The sequence below is a fragment of the Ursus americanus genome, chromosome 25 (genome assembly GCF_024610735.1).
Source record: "Ursus americanus isolate L20-20 chromosome 25, mUrsAme1.1.p, whole genome shotgun sequence".
NCBI lineage: Eukaryota > Metazoa > Chordata > Mammalia > Carnivora > Ursidae > Ursus > Ursus americanus.
In genome coordinates this window covers 13,172,525-13,190,071 of record NC_142151.1, presented here as the reverse complement: position 1 = coordinate 13,190,071, position 17,547 = coordinate 13,172,525, and the positions used below count along the sequence as shown (strand labels likewise).

At 37.1% G+C, this 17,547-nt stretch overlaps 1 protein-coding gene across 2 annotated transcripts in view; it reads left to right on the top strand.

The window, feature by feature from the left end:
- LRP6 (LDL receptor related protein 6) overlaps nucleotides 1-17,547 on the top strand; it is a 192,066-nt gene that overhangs the window by 36,032 nt on the left and 138,487 nt on the right. The window lies entirely within an intron of this gene.

Sequence of the window (17,547 nt, the reverse complement as noted above, 5' to 3'; positions counted from 1 at the left end):
CTTTTTCCCACCTTTTCAGAGCATAGGCCAAGACTGAAAAGCTTCTTTGCCTTTCTCTGCCAATGGCAGATTTTTCTGCTTCATTGTTCCCTGAGGGTCTGAGCTTTGTGCAAGAATCTTATTTCTAACACGGTGCTTCTTATGTGTCAAGGCTTTATCTTCTTCCCTGTTTTGCTGTCGAAACAGAAGTCCCTCAGTTTCTGAGATGAGAAAATCCTACAGGCTTGCTGTAGCATCAGGCATGTACTGCTCTTTACCTCCCTGTTCATTTTTGGCTCTCTGGAGATTTCTCCTAGTTTCATGATACCTTAGCTGTACATTTAAGAGTGTTTATATACTTTTATTTTGTGTATATGTATGTTTTGGTCTTTTTGGGCTGTTTAACAAAATACTGCCTGGTAGCTTATAACCGAGTGGCTTATAATGACAGAAATTTATTGCTCACAGTTCTGGAGTCTGGGAAGTCCAAGATTAGGATGCCACCATGGTCCCCTTCTGATAAGGGCCGCCTTCCTGGTTTATAGCTGGTATCGTCTTGCTGTGTCCTCACGTGGTGGAATCCTAGGATTTGCTTTGTAGCTCTGTCCTCATGACTAAGCACCTATCAAAGGCCCCACATGCTACTACTGTCACCTTTGAGTGTTAGAATTTCAACATATGAATTTTGAGGGAACACAAGCATTCAGACTATAACAATGTATAAGTCAAGTAGGAAGACTAACCAGTGGTTCTAGAGGTTTTGTGAAAGGAGGGATTTCTGGTTATTTTGTTACTAAATTATCAGAAACATAAATTCTGATTTTCATGTTTTTAAATATTGCCTTTTCTTACTGTAGATATATGCACATGATGAGCATTATTCATACTTTCTAATACATGTATTAATGACTTCTTTTAATTATAGGTAGGATTATATAAGTGACTTCAAGGATCATGAAGTGATTTATGATCTAGTATAGATCTGGTTCACTTAGTTTTTATGACTCAATTCTAAATGTTTTCTTAATTAGCCACCATTGTGTGTAATTACATCTTATAAAGGGGAAAAATTATCCCTTCATTTAAGTTTGTTGAAACTGAGCATTTCTGAATATTTTTGTTAGGGGAAAGTAGATTCAGATTGAGTAACGCACTAGATTAAGGGTTTGTGAATATTTTGGAAAATTTATTATTTTACCCTTACCTAATTATAGACATTATACATTTCGGAATGTAGTAAATTTGTATAAAATATATTTGTATAAAATGGCTGGAATATACTCTGATTGTTGGTTGAGGTATTTTTATTTTCTGGTGTAAGAAATTTTGAAGTTTTGAAAACTTAATATTTTCTTTACTTACTGTGATTACTTCCTAATTAACACAAAACCTGTCTTCCACCCTTCACTTCATTTAAAATTTGTTTTCCAGAAAGTATTGCAGTGGATATCAGGCCAGATACAACAATAAAATTACATTTGTATGGAAACTAGTGAACAACATATAACAACCTGGTACTGGTTCCTGATTTTTGATGAGTAGCAGATGTGAATACTATTGCAAACTGGCGCTGTAACCATATATATTTAATTCTTCAGTATCAAGTAAGAATGTTTATCTTCTCTTAAGTCAGAGCCAAAATAGAACCCATTGAAGCCAAAATAAATTAGGGGCCGAATAAACCACATAATTGGAGAGTTAGTAATAATTGTTGCTGAAGAGAGATTTCTTCTATATGCGCCTGTAGCCTGGCTTTTGAGAAGCCACAGGACATATTTATCAAACACTCTTGCATTTCCTACAGGATACTAAAATTGGCTTTTAAAAATAATGCTGATAAAAAGCCTTTGCAGAATATGTTACACAGCTAGTTGAATTTAGCAACTTTATAGTTAAGTACTTTTAGGTAATCATAGATTTCTAAGTTAGGTTAACTGCCCAAACAAAACAAGTAAGCCAAACCAAACCTATTCCTTAATATGTATACCCCAATTATTTTTTATTTTTGGAAAGATAAAGTGATGTAGTCAAGAAGTTTACCTCATAGTCTTTTTTTTTTTTTTAAGATTTACTTATTTATTTGAGAGAGCAAGCATATGTGTGAGTGGGGGTTTGCAGAGGGAGAGAATCTCCAAGCAGATGCCCCACTGAGTGCAGAGCCCTACACTGGGCTTCCCATTAGACCAGTGACCTGAGCTGAAACCAAGAGTCAGATGCTCAGCCGGGGCCACCCAGGTGCCTCAACCTCATAGTCTAATTTTTAAGTCGCTGACTTAAGGGGGGAGGTTTGAAGCCTCAGTATCAAATATTCCTTATTCTAATAACAGAAAATGTTTATGTCAAATCCTAACAGAGAATATGGAGAATGTTTTTTTCCTCAGAATTTTCTTTTTCCCCTGCGTCCTGAAATCTCTATTCTGCTGCAGTCTGGTGTTTTATTCTAATAGATCTTTAAATAAAAAGTTTACACCTTTCTCTTATTGGCTGGTGCCCAATCCCCTTTAAAGATTAATTCTGTTTTTAGAGTACCAACACCTAAATGTTGCTCTTTATTAAGTCTCATACCTTAGTATGTTACTCAGGCTTTTAGCAGGTGCCCTTTTCCATAACCCACGTGATTTCTTGAAATCTCTCTCTTTTTTTAAAGATTTTATTTATTTATTCGACAGAGAGACAGCCAGCGAGAGAGGGAACACAAGCAGGGGGAGTGGGAGAGGAAGAAGCAGGCTCCTAGCGGAGGAGCCTGATGCGGGGCTCGATCCCATAACGCCGGGATCATGCCCTGAGCCGAAGGCAGCCGCTTAACCGCTCTGCCACCCAGGCGCCCCTCTTGAAATCTCTTATAGCAGCTTAACAGTTACAGCCAGACTTTGTATATGTTATATATTTTAGTGCTGGAAATGGCCTTCCCTTACCTTTCCAATGCAGATGTAATTCTTGATGACTTATTTGACATTCATTGCCCCTGATGCTTTGTATTGGCAACTCTACTCTGGTTCTGGAAATTTTGAAATCAGAATTATTTTGAAAAATGGCAAACAGAAATCCCTAAAGGATCCAATTTTGTGTTTAAATTATCTGCATATGATACATTGATGTGAAAAAATTGGAAAGTTAAAAAAGTTTACTGGGAATTTTTAAAAAAGATTTATTTATTTATTTTAGAGTGCACATAAGCAGGGGAAGGGGCAGAGGGAGAGGGAGAGAATCTGAAGTAGACTTCCTGCTCAGTGCAGAGCCCAGCACAGGGCTCAGTCCTACAACCCGGAGATCATTACCTGAGCTGAAATCAAGAGTCGGATACACAATTGACTGAGCCACCCAGGTGTCCTGTTTACTGGGAATTTTTAAAGCTCTTTTATAAACTCGTAGTTTTTTTAGTTCACATAATCTTTTTGACACATAGAATGGACCTTTACTTTCTTTTAGTACCTAGATGTCTGTTGCATTTGTAGGGATATTTTATCTTTGTACCATGTCTGGACTATACATATTTGAGGGCAGAACATGCTAGTCTTGTCTTACACTAGACTTATACTAAGGGATATAAATTGGTATTCATTTGATAAAGTTAAAATACTGTGACTCAACTTTTTGTCCTTACCTGGCCCAAATAAAGTCCTCAGATACCATAACCCAAGTTACAGAGTAAATCTTTATCTACATTGGATACAGAAGATACTTCGTCTAGTTTTGGAGGATAAATCCCATTAGATATTTTCTGTCTAGGGTTGTTCTCTTCCCCTCATGCTGAATGATGAATTTGGGTTTGCAAAATGGTACCATCCTTGAGATTAGCTGTTACAGTTCTCCAACATCACATCTTTGTATAGTGTCCTCTCAGCAGGACTTAGTAGCTTCCACTCCTTTTGAATCAGCTTCATTGATGCATCTCTGAGTGCCATGAATACTTCTCTCCTGACTCTCTAGGAGTAAAATTGCCATTTTACTGCACTTCCTGGGGAAGGATAAAGTCTCATAAGGCAGATTCTGAGCTTGAGCCTAGGGAAAAATATTGTGTGGAGAAGACCCAAGCACAGAGCCTCATTCTGCTGTCAGGTCATTGCATTACTGGAGGCACTCACTTGTTACATTTTAGGAATAACATTTATCTCTTTCAGGCTGTTTCTTATTCCTTCCTGTGCTTACATACTTTAGCTGGCTTTGGGAAAATGTACCAATTGAGGATTTGGTACCAATCTTACCAGTACAAATGAGCACCAAGCTTTGTAGAACAGCAAACTGAAACAGGGCTTTGTCTTTTTTTTAAATAAACTTTTTCTAAGAGCAGCTTTTGGTTCACAGCAAAATTGAATGGAACAAAATATTTCTAATTCCTCCCTTCTGTAATAAAATTTTTAATTTTATATTCACTTTATTCCTTCTCAAACGCTTTTCTTCTCTTTAGTGTAGACCTAAGTTTCTTACACATTTTCCTTCTCTCTGCAGAACTTCTTGCAAGGCAGGTCTATAGGCAATAAATTCCCTCAATTTTTGTTTGAGAACGTCTTTTTTTACTTCTGAAGGATAATTTTGCAGAGTATAGAATTCTAGCTTGGTAGGTTTTTCCCCTTTTACCCTTCTAAATATTTTACTCCAGTCTCTTCTTGCTTGTATGGTTTCCGAGAAGTCGTGTGTGTGTGTGTGTGTGTGTGTGTGTGTGTGTGTGTGTGTGTGTGTGTTTTCTCCTGAAATTTTTTTCCCAAGATTTTTTCTATATCTTTGGTTTTCTAGAGTTAGAATATGATATGCTTAGGTTTTTTTTTTTTGGTGGGGGGGGTTTGGGGTTTTTTTTTTTTGTATTTATGCTGCTTTGTTCTTCTGTGAGCTTCTTGGATCTGTGGATTGGTATCTGGCGTTTGGAGAAAGTCTAAGTCATCATTGCTTTGAATATTCCTTTTTTTAAATTTTTCTTCTGGCATTCTCATCATGCATATGTTATATCTTTTGTAGTTATCCCACAGTTTTTGGATATTCTGTTCTGTTTCCCACCCTCCCACCCCCCCCCCCCATCTTTTTTTCCTCTTTGGCTATTTCTGTGGACATGTCTGTAAGGGCAGAGATTCTTTTCTCAGCTGTGTCCCATCTACTAATGAATCCATTAAGGGCATTCATTTTGGGAAACCCGGGTGGCTCAGTTGGTTAAACGTCTGCCTTTGGCTCAGGTCATGACCCCAGGGTCCTGGGATCCAGTCCCGCTTTGGGCACCTTGCTCAGTGGGGAGCCTGCTTCTCCCTCTACCTGCTTTTCTCTCTTCCTGCCGCTCCCCCTGCTTGTGCCCTCTCTCTCTCTGACAAATAAATACATAAAAACCTGTTTTTTGTTAAAAAAAAAAAAGGCATTAATTTCTGTTACAGTGTTTTTGATCCCCAGCATTTTTTTGGTTCTTAGAATTTCCAGCTCTCTGGTCATATTATTCATTGTTCTTATATGTTGCCTCTCTTTTCCATTAGAATCCTTAGCATATTAGTCATGATTGTTTAAAATTCATAGTCTGATAATTCCAACATCCCTACCATATCTGAGTTTGTTTCTGATGCTTGCCATATCTCTTCAAGATGTTTTTCCCTTTAGTTATGCCTTATAATTTTTTGTTGAAAGCTGGCCGTGATAGTATACTGAGTAAAAGGAATTGTAGTAAATAGGCCTTTAGAAATCTGTTGAGGTGTTGGAAGAGGAGAAGCATTCTATAATTCTGTGTTTAGGTCTCAGTCTTTTAGTGAGCCTGTGCTCCTGAGCTGTGAGCTTCACAAATGCATCTCAGTTTTTTTTACCCCCCCTTAGGTGGGGCAGGATGGCTGCAGAATGCTGGAGTTAGGTAATTCCCTTCCCTTATGTCAGTTAGGCCCTGATAAAATCCCAACAGGTTAGGCTCTGATAAAATTCTTGAGGACAGGCTTGTTAAGAATAAAATGCGCTAATGTATTTAAAGATGGCTAGCTTATCCTTCCCCCTTGCTGGAACATGAGGTGATTTTTCACTGATCTTCACTGTGAGGACCTGGTGGAGTTCCTGGAGGTAAAACTTAAAAAAGTGTGAGGGCCCCCTCATGATTGGTTCCCTCTGGAATTTTTAACTTTCACATTTGTCCACGCTAAGCCTCTTGCAGGTCAAATACAGTTTAGGTTTTCCTACCCTGGTACTAGTTCCCGTGGAAGTTTCTGTTTATAGGTTTTTGCTCTTGTAAGTTGTGACTCTCTGGATTTGCTTGTCTGTCTTCAGTTTTGAGGGCAGCAGTTTGCTCTGTAACCCTACTTCTCTGACAGATCTAAGAATGGTTGATTTTTTTAGTTCAGGTTTTGCTTGTCGTTAGAATGGAGTGACGGCTTCTCAGCTGCTTATATGCTGGACTGGAAGTTGAAAGTCAGGGCTTTACTTTTTTGCATTGAAAATCTGAATACATGAAGCATGCGAGAAGAATAATATATCTATTAACTAGGAGGATCTTGCATAGTATAGTCTGAAATTTTAATTTTGATAGATGAGTTCTAGGAATTTTCAGAGGTTTTTATCTGGATTGGGGCAGGCTTTCAGGAATAGAACCTATATGCTCTTATGTCTTATTTATATCCTCAAATTCCCTGAACCATTGGTATTGGATCTAATAATACTGTTACTTATTAAAATAGTTTATCTACAGTAAGCAAATACTGTTTAGACTAGACTGACTTTGTTTAAAAATCTTTACAGTGAGACTGTAAGTGAATCTACATCATCTCAGTTTATAGATAGGAAGACCAAAAGTGGAAGTGAAATCAGTAAAATGAATTCATAACTGTTTTTATAAGCTTTTATTACTTTATTAATGGTAGAAGTGTAAGTGAAACTCTCAGAACTTGATTGTAAAATAATATGAAATCTGTTTTCTTATATAACTATAACATTGTTTTCTTCGAAGCCTAATCGGGAGCAGACAACTGTTGGTAATCTGAAAGCAAAAGTTTTCTGAAATGAATCTCCTCAGAGTTTGTGGAAAAAGTGGTATGTGCATGGAGATAATACTGCAAACATGTAAACTCTGTATCCTGTTTAGTAGAATTGAAGGTGGCTTTGGAAATGTGTGTGTATGCCTGAAGCATGATTGGTAAAATCGCTTGTGAGATGTTTTATATTTATAGAAGATGAGAAGCATCATAAAAAAGCACACTCTACATTTGTCGAGACCCATAGATCTTTACCTCGAAAAGTGAACTTAATGTATGCAAAGTTTAAAAAAATCATTTAGGAGGTTGGAGGATCCTGGGATATATTGCAGATTGAGACAGAAGAATCTAATTCTCTTAGAAATTATGAAAGAATCTCACTAAATAGAGTTGGGGAGGAAAGGTGCTGACCTAATTAACTTTGGAAATGCATGGAACCTGTAAGACTAAAGGCAAAAGGAACTGCACATAAGCAGTGTGCTCTAGTTGTCGATGTTGCTTCCCATAGGGGTACAATTAACAGTTCTGATTGCATACTAGAATTAAACAATTAAGTAAAATAGATGGTATGTGGTGGGAACCAGGTTTCTTACTGTTGAGTGGGAAGTGACAGATAAACAATGAGAGGAGGCTAGAATGATACTTATGGTAATGGGTTAGAATTGAAGACATCAGTATGAGCTCATATTTTAATGTACAGTGTACATTTTAAATGAGATTAGTTCATTACCTTCAAAGCAATCAAAAGTAAAAATTTGAGGGGCGCCTGGGTAGCGCAGTCGTTAAAGCGTCTGCCTTCGGCTCAGGGCATGATCCTGGCGTACCGGGATCGAGTCCCACATCAGGCTCCTCCGCTGTGAGCCTGCTTCTTCCTCTCCCACTCCCCCTGCTGTGTTCCCTCTCTCGCTGGCTGTCTCTCTCTGTCAAATAAATAAATAAAATCTTTAAAAAAAAAAAAAAAAAAGTAAAAATTTGAGCCCTGGAGTTAGTCCACAGTTTTTTTTTTTTTTTTTTTTTTAAAGATTTTATTTATTTATTCGACAGAGATAGAGACAGCCAGCGAGAGAGGGAACACAAGCAGGGGAAGTGGGAGAGGAGGAAGCAGGCTCATAGTGGAGGAGCCTGACGTGGGGCTCGATCCCGCAATGCCGGGATCACGCCCTGAGCCGAAGGCAGACGCTTAACCGCTGTGCCACCCAGGCGCCCCAGTCCACAGTTTTTTAAAAATTAAGGTAGGACTAGTAGGAAAGTATAGCTAATATTTTCAGCATTTGCTTTAAAAAGTATTGTAGGATTTGTCAAATCTCACAGAATGTGGAGAGTCCTAAGTCCAAACCTGTGTATTACCAATCATATTGCTGAATGACTTCTGATATGAGGGAGATTTGTATTGATACAAACAAATACATAACCCTTGGTCATAGAGTAATGATTATATTTTGCAATATTTTAATTATCTTTAGATTACTGTTAAATTTACGTGGTATGCTGCTTTCTTCTCTTTCATTTCCAAGAGGAGACACAGAAACAGAGTTTCAGTGTAGGTAATACTTGTACCTAATTTTCCATTAAACAGTTTGTGGCAAGGCTTGTAGAATGGCCATTTTCAAGTCCTCGTGGGAGGCTGAGATAAATGACTATAGCATGCCATATAAGGGCTTGGGAAAATACAGGCCCTATTCTTTCTTTCGATCAAATGAAGGGCTTGAATGAAATAATTAGGGAAATATTTCTTAAAAACCTTGGAGCATCTTTGTAATTTGTATTATGCTTAGCTAATGGCATGAATGCTTACCACATTTTCTGGGAGAATGATTTAAAATACTTTATCTTGGTGTTGGACTGTGTCAGCTATAATTTTGGATTCAGAAAATGCAGTCACAGTATCATTGAGATTTAACTGATGCTTTTTCTGAATTGATGTAGATTTATCCTAGAAATATTGCTTAGTATTTCCTAGAGTTGTATATATGACTTTTTTTTTTTTTTAAGATTTTATTTATTTACTTGACAGAGAGAGAGACAGCCAGCGAGAGAGGGAACACAAGCAGGGGGAGTGGGAGAGGAAGAAGCAGGCTCTCAGCAGAGGAGCCTGTTGTGGGGCTCCATCCCATAACGCAGGGATCACGCCCTGAGCCAAAGGCAGACGCTTAACGACTGAGCCACCCAGGTGCCCCTAGAGTTGTATATATGACTTCTATTGTTATGTGTTTACTGGGTGTTCTCTGATGTTACAAAGACACATCTATATGGAAAGGTGGTAATACTTTGGTTTTAATTTTATTTATCAGATAAAGATTCTGATGTAGTAGTTCAGGGTAGAACTTGAGATTTGCTGAGGCTGTTGGTACATGGTCTACATTTTGAGTAGCAACGGGTGGGTGAAAGTTTTTAGAAAGGTCCAGTTTATAAATGTTTTAGTCTTCGTGGGCCACATATGGTCTCTGTTGGATGTTCATTCTTTCGTTTGTTCGTTCTTTCTCTCTCTCTTCTCTCTCTCTCTCTTTCTTTCTCTTTCAACCTTTAAAAATGAAAAAGCCATTTTTAGCTTATAGGGTCATACAAAAAGCAAGGCATGGGTTGAATTTGAACCCCTGACCATAGTTTGCCTATTTTTGCTTTAGAGAAAAGGTGTGTGCATTTAGTTGTTGATGTAAGCAAAACTTCTAGAATTGGTGTTTGTTGTGACTTTTCTGCATTTCAGATGACCATATATGATTTTTCTTTGACATATTAATGAGGTGAATTATTGCTGATGGTTCAGAAGCTCGTTGCTGTTGTTTTTTCCCTTAACTGGGGTATAATTTTACATATGATAAAATTCACCTTTTTTAGTGTATGATAATATGAATTTTGACAAATGCATACCATTGTGTATTGTTAAAGATGAAAAAAGCTGGACCCTAGTTAAAACAGTAAGGACAAATTTTAATCAGTAATATATTGGAAAAGAGTGCAGCATAAATGGAACTCTACTTTGATTTGTACACAGGTAACTCAGTGTTTTAAAGGGAGAATGAGGGAGTAGGGAGGGGGTGAGCAGGGGTTCAGTAGAGTCAGGGGAGTGATAAATTACAAAAAGCTGGAAAGGGAAATTGGTCTATGTGAAACCATCTGGGTTGGCTAACTGGCATTCATCCAAGTCTCCTACCCTCCCACAGAGACTGGCAGACAGGGGCCCTATGTTCAGGTGTTGGCTGGAACAAACAGTAAATTCTTTTGGCAGCAGTGAGTTTCTTAGGCAGGCACTTTACGAGGGACTGGGGTCATCTTAGGGATGCAGCCTTGAGCTGTTAGAAACTATGTTAGTATTTTGTTCAAGTCTCTGTTGGCCAGAGTTGAGACCCAGCTGAGAAAGGACTCAGTGGAGCCTGGCCAGAGTTCAGTCAGAGACTCTTTGTCGATATCAGCACCACAACTGAGATACTGAACTGTTCCATCACCCCCCAAAATTTCCTTATGCTTTGTTGTACTTACCTTCTTGCCCCCACTCTCAGTTCCTTACAGTTACTGACTTGTTTTCTGTTCTGTAGTTTTCCGGAATGTCATATGAACGGAATCATACAGTATGTATAGCCTTTTGCGATTGGCTTCTTTGAGGCGGCGAATACATTTGAGGTTTATCTATGTTGTTTTGTGTATCACTAGTTTTGTTGTGGCTGAGTGGTATGTATTACAGTTTGTCTATCCATTAATTAGTTCAAGAACACTTGGGTTGTTTCCAGTTTTGGCAATTACAAATAAAGCTGCTATAACTATTTGTATGCGGATTTTTGTGTGAACATAAGTTTTTATTTCTCTTTCATTACTCTTGGGTAAATACCCAAGAGTCAGATTGCTGGGTTCTGTGGTAACTATAATTAACTTTATAAGAAACTGAAATTTTGCCAAAGTGGCTGTAACATTTTTTATTCCCACTAGCAGTGTATGAGAGCTTGAGTAACTTTGTGTCCTCACCAGTATTTGATATTGTCAGTTTCCTTTATAGTTATTCTTATATACATGCAGTGGTGTGGTGTGGTGGTGGTGGTGGTGGTGGTGGTGGTGGTGGTGGTGGTGGTGGTGGTGGTGTGTGTTTGTGTGTGTGTTAAACACTGTCAAATCAGCTTTATTATTCAGAGCCACTTTGCAGGATTCATAGTATACAGCATATTCATTTCATAGGTTGTTTACAATCATCATTCTAGAGATACCAAAGAAAGATTAAAGTATAAATGCAGTGGAGTCTGAGCCTTGCCATATGGTGCTTCTGTGCATGGGGGGTGGTGTTTCCCAGCTTCAGGGGCAGATGGCTCCCATTCTCAGGGCTGGTTAATCCCTGGGTAAAGTCACCAACTTAGGCTCTACCTGGGTTGACATAATAAGTCAGGGTATGGCTAGTAAAACATAAACTACTCTAGGTTTTTTAGACAGAAAAATTTTAAAAATTATATTCCATAATTATATTATTTAAAAGTATAGTACTCAGGATACCTGGATGGCTCAGTCGGTTAAGCATCCGATTCTTATTTCTGCTCAGGTCATGATCTCAGGGTCAGGAGATTGAGCCCCCCATTGAGCTCCCCACTGGGCATGGAGCCTGCTTAAGATTCTCTCATCCTCTCTCTCTGGGTCTCCCCATCCCTCCCCACCCCCACCCCATGTCTGCTCTCTCTCTCTCTGTCTCTCTCTCTCAAAAAAAAAAAAATACAGTTCTTTCTAAAGCTTTTAAAGTTAGCCTATAGATCTTACTTTTTAAATTGAAGTATAGTTGATATAAAATATATTAGTTTCAAGTGTATAGCATAGTGATTCAACAATTATATACATTATAAAATACTGTGATAAATGTAGTTACCATCTGTTGACATACAAAGTTATTACAGTGTTATTAATTATATTCCTTATGCTGTACTTTTCATCCCTGTGACTTACTTATTAACTGTAAGTTTATAATTCTTAATCCCCTTCACCTATTTTGCTCATACCCCCCTCCCTAAAACCACTCTCACTTTTGACACCAGTTGCAGATTGGGGGTCCACAGGACTAACTTTAGGTTCAGTAATTCACTAGGACTCTCAGAATTCACTGAAAGTTGTTATATGCTAGTTATGGTTTATTTCAATACAAATAAAAATCAGCCAGGGAAAGAGGTGCACAGGACAGAGTCCATGAGAGTTCTAAGTGCAGAGCTTCCAGTTGTCTTCTCCCAGTGGAGTTAGTTCTGTGGACGGTGTTTACTTCTCCCACAATGTGTGACAACATGCAGAGTAATGTCACACAGGTCATTACTTCCTGCTTGGCTGACTTCAGTCTCTAGCCCCTCTGGAGGTTGGATTAAATACTGAGTGGCCCAGAGCCCCTATTATAAATCACATTGTTGGCCTAGACTATCTGAGGTGGCTCATGGCCTCAGATAAACAAAAAGACTGTTTTCAGACAGAGAGTCTAAAAGACTCTTTATCAGTGAAGACAGTCCAGGGGCTTAGAGTTTACGTCTAACTGGCTGAGGGCAAAGACCAGACCTCTCTCAGGGCAAGGGTTAAGCATTTATTGCTCATCTGTGTTTAGGAGTATATTGGTTAATTTCCAAATTTTTAGGATTTTGTAGATAACTTTCTCTTATATGGACTAGTCTGATTCTCTTGTGGCCAAAGAACATACTGTATATGGTTTCAGTTCTTTGTTGCATGGCCCACATTCTTGTGAACATTCTATATGTACTCGAGAAGACTGTTTATTCTGCTGTTTTGGAGTGTTTCCTTTTCCTGTATAGTGTAGTAATTTTTGTCTTAAGGTTAGAGTTATTTGGTCTTTGAGAATTTTAGAGAGTTTACCAGTAAGTATGTGGGCTATGTCCTCCCTTTTTCTCCCACCTGGGAAAGTTTTATAAATTTACTCTTTCGATTTTATTAATAGGTGTAGCTTATTCAGGTTGCTAAAAACTTGTCTTGGTATAGTTTTGTAAGCTCATGTTTTTCCTATGCTTTTCTCTGTGGTGCTTTCGTTTTTTAAATACTTTGGGGATTTCTTCTCCCTTTATTTTTCTTATAGTTTCTTTGGATTGGTTCTTTATTTTTATCCTTTTAGCTCTTAGTAAATTTAAACGTCTTTAGTACTATTTTTACCTGTACTTCAAAGTTTCATTATTTGCATCTAATACTTCAGTAATATAATAATTAGATTTCTTTGAATTGTGTTTTATTTTTTAGAAATGTGAATCTTAATTTCCAGACAGATGGGATACAACTTTTTTTTCCTAGTTATTATTTATAGGTTAATTAATTACAGTTACTCTGTGACATGTGTATTAGTCCTATACTTAAGTTTTCATTATGGTCCAGTGTGTGGTTATATTTAAAAAATATTTCATGTGGGGTGGCTGGCTGGCTGGCTGAGTCAGTGGAGCATGCAGCTTTTGCTCTCAGGATTGTGAGTTCAAACCCCACTTTGGATATAGAGTTACTAAGAAAAAAAATTTAAAAATCTTCAAAAAAAAAGTATTCTGTGTGTGCTTGAAAATATATTCTGTGGTTTTTGAATGCAGTGTTCTAGATGTGTCCATTAAATCAAACTTATTTGTACTATTGAAGCTTCTGATTCCTAACTGATTAATATTGCTGAGAGAAGTGTGTTAAAAAATTCTTCACTTGGTAATTAATTTGACAATTTCTTTTTATAGATATGTGTATTTTGCTTTATGTGCATTGAGGCTATGTTTTGAAATACAGGTAAGGTAAGGAATTTTCTTCCTGATATACCTCATACCATTATTTAGTGATTTTATTGCTACTACTGCATTTTGCCCTAGAGTCCATTTTGTTAGGTATCACTCATTATATCCACTTTCTTCTGGTAAGTTTTGCCTCATATCTAATGTTCCATCTTTTTACTTTCCATGTGTTTATATTTTCTAAGAGTTTCTTTTTTTTTTTTTTAAGATTTTATTTATTTATTTGACAGAGATAGAGACACAAGCAGGGGGAGTGGGAGAGGAAGAAGCAGGCTCACAGTGGAGGAGCCTGATGTGGGGCTCGATCCCATAACGCTGGGATCATGCCCTGAGCCGAAGGCAGGCGCCTAACCGCTGTGCCACCCAGGCACCCCAAGAGTTTCTTTTTTAAGTAACATGTAGTTGGAGTTTTTGGTTTGATTTTAAATCCATCATTAAAATATATCTTCTAGGGGCACTTCGATGGCTCAATTGGTTAAGTGTCTGCCTTTGACTCAGGTCATGATCCCAGGGTCCTGGGATTGAGCCGGCATCAGGTTCCCTGCTCAGTGGGGAGTCTGCTTCTTCCTCTCCCTCTGCCCCTCCTGCCCGCTTTTGCTCTCTCTCATTCTCTCTATCTCAAATAAATAAATAAAATCTTTAAAATGTGTCTTTTACTGAAGCTTATTTCAGTCCTTTTACAACTTGTGCTTATTGTAATTGTTAATATATTTGTATTCGTATCTGATGTCTTATTTTGAGTTTTCTATTTGTTCTGCCCATTTCTTCTCTCTTCTTTCTTGTCTTTTTTTATTGATTATATTTTGTCAGTTTTTTTCCCTCTACGAATTTGCAGTCTTTTTGAGAATTAAAAACATATTTTTTTGAAAAATTTTTTTTCAAATTCTGGAAATTTTTAACATGTATACTTAATGAAATTCTTAGTATGCTTTACCTCTGTTTATTACCTTCCTGGCTTATATGTTGTCATTATCATGAATTTAAGTTCTGCTTCCTTGTTTCTAACCCATAAGACATTATTTTTAAAATTTAGGTTTATCATTCCATCTTGCATGTTAGAACTTCTGTTTGGGATAATTTTTCTAAATCTTTAGAATTTCCTTTGGTGAAGTCCTATTGAGGGGCGACTCTCTCAGGCTTTATCTGAATCTACCTTTATTTTGCCTTTGTTTTTAATTTTTTTGTATAGGATACAATTCCAGGTCTACAGATATTTTCTCTTACCATGTTAATTGTATTATTCTCTTGTCTCTTGGCTTTCTTTGTTGTTGTTGAAGCTATCCATTATTACCATTCCTCTCTGATTACAGTTTCAGTAGGATTTATCTAGATTTTATTATGGTAATTGGCATTTGGTTTCTTGATTCTGTGGACTGATGTCTTTCATCATTTCTAGAAAAGTCTCCTAAAATATTGCTTTTATATCCTTTTTCTTTTCTTTTAGAATAACTAACTACACATTTGTTTGTTTTCCTCACTCTTCTGTTTTAACCTCTCTTTCGTGAATCCATTTCTTTCTCTTTGTATTTAGCACTAGAGATTATCCAGAATTATCTTCATGTTCACTAATTATCTCTTTACTATAGTCAGGTATTTCTGCCATTTCTGTGTGTGTGTGTTTTCCTGTGTGTGTGTTTTCCTTTTAGCTTACCCACTGAGAGTGTTTAAGTTGGGGTTTCTGTCATTATGTGTATTTTCTCATCTAAGGGTGCTACCTTGTATAGGTTATAGAGACCATCTCTCCTTCAGCACTAGATTACTTTTTTCAATTTTTCCTTTCTGTGCTCAAAATATTTCCTTTAATTTTTATGGATGCAGACATGTATTTAAAATATTTTTATAGTTTTGGGGCACCTGGGTGGCACAGCGGTTAAGCGTCTGCCTTCGGCTCAGGCGTGATCCCGGCGTTATGGGATCGAGCCCCACATCAGGCTCCTCCGCTGGGAGTCTGCTTCTTCCTCTCCCACTCCCTCTGCTTGTGTTCCCTCTCTCACTGCCTGTCTCTCTCTCTGTCAAATAAATAGATAAAATCTTTAAAAAAATATTTTAATAGTTTTATCTGTCATTTTTTAGGTGTTCTTTAATAGGAGGGTTTCTTTGGGCTTCTGGTCTGTCATTTTGCCAAAAACAGATTTTATAAGTTTTTTTGTCCTCCTGCCTCCCCAGTATTTAATCTATTTCTTTTCTTTATGATTTCATATGTTGCACTGTTTCTAATACCGAGAAGGCTTAAGTATGTTCAACTTGCTTTTTCTCCTTTTTTTTATTTTTATGGTTTAGCTTTTTTTTTTTTTTAAGATTTTATTTATTTATTTGAGAGAGAGAAAGAGCAGGAGCAGTGGGGAGGGGTAGAGGGAGAGTGACAAGTAGACTCCCTGCTGAGCAGGGAGCCCAATGTGGGGCTTGATCACAGGACCCCAGGATCATGACCTGAGCTGTAGACAGACCCTTAACCTGAGCCATCCAGGCACCTCATATGGTTTAGTTTTTTGTATACATGAACTTACATTTCATACATACAAAAAAGATAAGATAATGAACAATGGTATGCCTACTATACAAGCTAAGCAACAGAGTATTACCAGTATAGTTTGCTCTTTATACTGGTTGCCTCCTTGCTTGCACCATACATCATATTTAATTCTTTAATTGTTTTTAGAGATGTGGAGTAGGGTGAGACTCTAAAGAGAACCTCCCACCATGAGTTTTAAAAATATACTAGATTTCCAATTTGATTAATTTTGAGAGTTGGATTAGAAATTAATTCATAGTCTGCTCCCATTTTCTTTTTGTTAGGTATTTCAACTGAAGGAAAAAGTTTATTCTGTAGTTTTCAGATGATTTTGTCCTTTTCTACCAGCTTTCCAACTCTGGTAGATTAATGAATGCCTGCTAAAACATAATGTTCAGCTTTTTAAGTGGTGTTGATATAGAATTTATTAACAAATTAATATCTTAGCCATTGCTTTGTGTTCTTTTGCAAACTAAATCTTTGTGAAAGAGCCTATTTAAAATACATGTTTCTGATGTTTTAAAAAATAAGTATTAAATAACTGTTTCTGTTTTGTTTTTTCTATGGTTACCTTAAAGTTTTTTCTTTGACTTGTTTGACTCCAGGGTGAAATTAGAAGTAACTTATTCTTGCCTTTTGGCCCTAGATAGTATCCAGGTAGCTCTAAAATTAGCACCACTATCAGAAGACTGGAGATCTTCTAGATCATATTTCACCCTGATTCTTGGAGTCTCAGAAAGAAATGGAGTCAGTAATTTTGTCAGTCTTGATGTCTCCCCCACCTCCACAAAGAGTGGTTTGGCTTTGGGGTGTGTCTATATGCTGTGGGTATCTGATTAAGATTGTAGACTTTTCTCTGCTTGTCTATGTGGATTTGAAAAAGAGAGTAATAAGCAATGACTTTTATTTTTAGGAGTCTTTAAACACTTGGAAGTATACCAGTTTTCCCTGGTGAAATCTCAGAATTATTAATTGCTTTTTGAGTAATCTGGTTTTATTAAAGGCATGATGGCTTCTTAAATATTGATCTCCTACTTGACTGGACCTACTTGAAGGACAAAGCAAAAAAATTATTTTGAAAAATATTAGTTTTGTGATTTTTTTTTCACACTTTGTTAGCGTAGCTAAGGGTAGATGCAAGTCACCCAATGTGAAATTAATACAGTGTCAAGGTGACTACTATTTATATTGTATATACTTTTATGAAAATCATGGATAACTTAATATGGCTTTTTTTTTTTTTTAACCATTTTGGCAGCATGGTCTAAACTGAGAATAAGAGCTTTGAAGGGATATTTATTATATTCATTTGTCCATATCCTATAAGTAAAATGAGACTCTGGTGTGTGTAAGGCCTTCAGTGAATAAGCAAACTTAAACCTCCATTGAGGGTTGCCACTAAATATTTTTATATGGAAAG